The 6,000-nt window shown below is 28.8% G+C and overlaps 1 pseudogene; it reads right to left on the reverse strand.

Moving 5' to 3' along the window:
• Window positions 1-2,512: 2,512 nt before the first annotated feature.
• On the reverse strand, window positions 2,513-5,272 carry LOC111294887 (L-type lectin-domain containing receptor kinase IX.1 pseudogene; annotated as a pseudogene).
• Between the last annotated feature and the right edge of the window lie 728 nt (window positions 5,273-6,000).

The raw sequence follows: 6,000 nt of genomic DNA on the forward strand, positions 1-6,000 counted from the left end.
TAATTCCAATTAAACTTAAATTCAACCCTCTTTGAAGCTAAAAGCTTAAAAGACAAAACCAAAGTTACACGAAATTGACACAAGAAAAATAGTTTAAATAAGTTACAAAAATATCACTTGTACGTCACTTGTCTTAATTAAATTTTATCAATGATAAAAAAAAGTGGATTTGGGATACACTTAACTTGTGATATGCAAATCACATATAATAGCTATAACATAATGGGCTAAAATAAGATTGATTCTACTCATACAGACAATTACCTTATTTGCTTGTTTCACCTTTTTTTTTTTAATCACTAACTTAGGCGTTCAAATACATCTAAAAACCCTAACTTCAACTCCACTTGATCATTATATTTTCCTTAACAGTTCAAATGTATTTTTTTCATACATTTCGTATAGACTCTATTTCATCAACTTAAAAATGCCTCAATAATTTGAAACCGTATATTAAAAACAACAACCATATATTATGCTAATGGATGCTATAACTTTTTAATATTTATTTACATTGTACTAGAAGGAAATTTTTCTTTTTTTTTTTTATTTTTAATGATAGATGTAAGGAAACGAATCAAACGATGAATGGAGAAGTAAAATATAACTAGACAAATGCTTTTCTTGTTATTTTTGTAGTGACTTTGAATTTAGGATAACTTGGTTTTATTAATCTAATATATCTATATATATATATATATATATAATATTACAACATATAAAATTATATGAAAAAAATTACTTATGTAGATGTATAGGTGGATAATCTCATTTAATGACACATAGGATAATACTTATATTATTTTATTTATCAAATAATTTTTTTAATAAATTATTTAAATTGAATATTTTGGATAATTATTTAAATTGAAATCAAAGTCTATGTGAGATTAAAATTTTTGCATAAAATTTGAATTTAAATATATTAAATCATAATTTATCTTTTCTTTTTAAATTTAATAACAATTTCAAATATATATTATATACATAATAAAATTGTATTTTCTGTCCAATAATTATATTTAAATAAATTATTTAAATTTAATATTTTTAGATAATTATTTAAAATCAAATAAAAAAATATCAAAGATTAAAAATTATTTAATAGATTAATTAAATTAAAAAATTTTAAATAAATTAATAAATTATTGACTAGAAAGCATGTATTTTTAAAGTAATAAAAGCTTACATCTTTATATAAAAATATGAGATATTTGAATGTTGATAAAAAAATTAAATAAAAATATGTTTTTGTTTTGAAAACAAATATAATGTTTTATTTATGTTCTAATTCAAATATTTTTATAATATATATTTGGTTAATTTATTTGTTTCTTTTTAGTCCATAACTTTTTTTAATTTTACGTAGATTGATTATAATTAATTTTTTGTATTATATTATTTATTTTATTCATTTCTTCAATGTTTTTATTCTTTGTTAATTTATTAACATATTTGCTCTTATTATTATATATCTTTAATCTTGATAATTTAATATGTAAATTTATATTCTCTATTTTCTTTTGCTATACTTTTTATTATTGAATTTTTTTGTCTACAATGGACGATATGAAAAGAATGTTGATTGCTACTATATCTAAGCTACAAAAAATACTAACAATTCTATTAAAAATGATTAAAAATAAAAGATATTTTAAAAAAATTTTAAGCATAACATTAAGAATCATTGTTTTCCTTTTATCTAAAAAATAACTTTATTTTGTTAACATATATAGAAATAATTGTTAATCCAATAAATTTGTATAATAATTACTTGAAGTATGTCAAATATAAGAACTAATAAAAAACAAATGGTTATAACCAAATTAATAATTGTGATTTGTTGTTCAATCAAATATATAAATATATATACACACCCAATCAACATTAAGATATAAATAATTATTAATTTTAATTATTTAAATATTGACTCTTGATTTTTTATTAAATAAGAAAAAAACGATAGCAAAATTTTTAGTATTTAGTAAATGAATAAAAAAAAATTTTAATGAAAAAAATTATTTTTATAATTCTTAAAAATTTATAAAAGTTTACACTTATTTTAAATGAACAGTATCATTTATAATATGTTATGAATAAATTATCATTTAATTGTAATTTAATATTTATAAATATATGATTACATGTTAGATCAATAATTAAAAAATAAATTTAAAATTATGAAAAATTTAATAAAAAATCCCGTCTATTGTACAGATTAAAAAAGCTAGTTAATAGTTATAAAGCAAATTCCTCATTTCTATTTTTTTAATTAATATATATTAAAATTATTAACTGATTTTGACAATTCTTCTTTTTACGTTATACCTCGGAGAGATTTCAAACAGGAAAACATGGCATGTGTTTCATAATTTACTATGAAAAAGAATTTGGGCAATGCACACAGGGCAAATGAGATCATGAGGACTATGTCATCATGAATATTGATTTTTTTTTAACTCGTAATTAGTAAAAGGAAACGACTGAAAGCATATAAGATGAGAGTTCTAACTTCACCATCTCCATTTTCTTATTCCCTTGGATTACAAAATAAAAAATAAAGAGAAAGAGGCTTAGCAGCCAAAATAAGATAACATCAAAAAAAATATTATTGTGTCACGTCATCTTGAATTAATATTTCATTCATCCATATTCTGTGAGCCTGGACCTGAGCCTGAGGGGTCAATTTGTAATGGAGGTAAAGGAGCTGGATGATCATGCATATCTAGTGGAAGTTCTGGCAAAGGTGCTCCTCCCTGAAGAACTTTAAGAACTTGTCCTGCATTAGGCCTTTCCCTGTCATTAGGATTAGTACACCACAATCCCACCATCAACAAGCATTGCATTTCATTTTCATCAAAATTTTCTAACCTTCCATCAGCAGCATCAAGAATATAGCCAGCAATGTATAAATGCCACACCAACCTAAGAAGTGCACCATTTCGATTAGGCTTTCTCCCACAGGCAATTTCCAAGGCCACAATCCCAAAGCTATACATGTCTGTTTCTCTGCGAGCTCTTCCTTCTTGCAAATATTCTGGTGCTATGTATCCAGTTGTTCCGACGATCATTGTTGTTTGAGTCCTCAATTCCAGGTCCACGAGTTTCGAAACTCCAAAATCACCAAGCTTGGTAGTGAAATCTGTGTCTAGCAAGACATTAGCTGATTTGATATCTCTATGTAGCACGCACTGCTCTGCACCTTCATGAAGATAGTAAAGGGCTGAGGCCAAACCCATAGCTATCTTATACCTAACATCCCAAGGGAGTGTCGGTTTATTACCATGAAGATGACTCTCAAGGCAGCCATTTGGCATGTATTCATAAACAAGTAACAATTGGTTTTGATCATGGCACCATCCAATGAACTTTACCAAGTTTCGATGTATTAAACGGCATATTATGTTCAGTTCGTTGATGAAAAATCTCTCGGATTCAGCGAATATTCTTTTTACAGCAACTAAGCGTTGGTCATCTAATTCTCCTTTATAAACATGTGCAGATCCTCCTTTGCCCAACCTTCTATCATCTGCAAATCCATTGGTAGCTGTAAATAGTTCTTGGTATGAAAATCCTTTTGGTAAACCTCCTCCCTCAAGATGAGTTCCATTTGCATAACCATTCTCTTTTACACTATTGCCTTTCTTCTTTTTCAGCAGCAACCAACCTGTAACTAGGCCAAGCATTAAAGCGACGATTGAACAAACTGAAACAAGCAGAATCACATATCTCCTTTTGCTCTTCTTTTTACTATGCTTTCCTTGCTTGGTTTCCAAATTTGAAGTGAATTCCCATGATTTAATGGTGTTATACTCCTTCTTATCGCCTGTACTTGCTGAAAACCCAATTTTAACCCACTCTGGGAGAGTTTTCGTTAGATCAATCTGAGAAGAAAGAGAAGAGTTGCCCATAAAAACGGGGTGTTCGTCATAAGTCCAGAACACACTCAGGTTTTTGGTAGTGGCATTGTAAGTAATCCAGACATTAGCCACTTTTCCGCTATTTGAGCCAGCATCCCATGGGGCATAGACAGCTGATGACATTGAGTTGTTATTGATCCCAACATGCTGTGTTGGTGGATCCCAACCTTCATTAATATAGCTGTCAAACTCAACAGAAATAATGTGATTTTGGGACGTGGCAGCAGTGGTGGTGCTATTCAATAACCCAAGGTATCCACCGGCTGAATTAGGTGGTATTTGATAGTCGACAGGAGCAAGGAAAAAGGCAAAACCATGACCATACTTAGTTGCATTTTTAGTATCGATGATGAATGAGTATTGGGTAGTGAAGTCTGCTACTGTCATGGTAGAGGCATCCCATAGGCGGATAGGCTTCGAGTACACAGCCCGACCAACACGGCATCCAACATCAACGATGGTGAGCTCGATAGCTCCAAGTGAAGGATGGGCCTCACCTTCATAAAGTATGTTAGTAACAGTAGCATCGAAACTAGTGAAGTTAAAAGACACTGAATAAGCAAACGGAAGAAAAAATTGGATGAAGATGACAAGAAAAGCGCATATGAATGACATATTTGCAGACATGGTTTTGCTTTGCAGTGATGTTGAGACTTGAGACCAGGAAGATTGTGTGTGGTTTAATACATAGTTTTTTCCTCGTCGCACTTATAATGGGATGGGATCTTAATTGTTAATTGTTTGGATGGTATAGTATAAGGATTTAATAGTAAGAAGTTGCAATGGAGAAAGAGCAAAAAATCCGCTGGGCCTGGACGTTGAAAACAATGGTACCTTTTTGGAAACTCACTAAGTTCCTCGTGGTTTTGCTTTGCAGTGCTGTTCAGACTTGAGACCAGGAATATTTTAATTGGGTTTATAAATAGCTTTTTCCTCGTTGCAATTATAATAGAATCGAATCTTAATTGTTTGGTTGGTATAGTATAATTAACAGTAAGAAGTTGAAATGGAAAAAGAGCAAAAACTAAGCTCGGCCTGGACGTTGAAAACAAGGGTACTCTCTTGGAAATCCAGTCTTAGTAGAAACAAATTCCTCGTTCACGACTGGAATGTTTCTCCTTAATGAGAAATGGCATATTTATGCATCCAAGAATGCAGCCAAAAAGAGTTTAACAAAGACAAAGTTGCTATAAAAGCTTCAACCAGAAGCCTAAAAATCTTGCTAAGCCCACTTTCACAGAACAGGAAAGTGAGATGAAGCCACGGAGGGCTTCCTGCAAAAGCATGAAACTGCAGTAGCATTTTCATTAATTACGTGCTTGTGCAACTTTTGGTAAATAATAACAATAAAACAGTAACTGTGTTTTTTTTTTATTAAGTTCTAATCCACTCTTAAATCTCTCTGCCCTATTACATACTTAACTTAAAAATACCCTATTACATACTTAATTAAAAAAAATATATTACACCTCTAAATTTCGACTTCAACCACATATCATTCGATTTAAAGGATAATCAATAACAGTAACTGTTATTTGAATACCAACAAACTCATAGCTTAAATTATCATGCTCTCTATGTTAAAACAAAATTGTAATCCTACTAAAATTTAATCATTTAATTGATTTATGTTGATTTATTTATCTACTTTCTATCGTTCTTTTTAATTTTTATTTATATTTTATGCCATTTTCATCTCTATTTATATTTTATCTTTTTTTTCAAAATCAAAATATAAAAATCATGTGACGGTAAAAAGCTATAATAATTTTAATTTCTTATTTGTAATTAGCAAATTATCCAAGAACTTAAATCATAAACATGACAAAATTGCTCCAAAAAATTGCCTTTCTTTCTTCCATTTTCTAAAAGATATTAATTTCTTTAACATACACCACCATGGTATTATTTAGGGTGGGCGGTAGTAACATTGTTGTATTATATTATAAAAAATAAAATAAAATAAAATAAAAGTTTTCAATGAGTAATTAATTAATACCATGCATTATGCAACATCATATAAGAGTTATTCCCATATAAGCATAGGGTTTGATTTTCATATATATAATAATTAAATATT

Source organism: Durio zibethinus, chromosome 14 (assembly GCF_047325235.1).
Source record: "Durio zibethinus cultivar Kanyao isolate XHJ-2024 chromosome 14, ASM4732523v1, whole genome shotgun sequence".
Taxonomy (NCBI): Eukaryota; Viridiplantae; Streptophyta; class Magnoliopsida; order Malvales; family Malvaceae; genus Durio; species Durio zibethinus.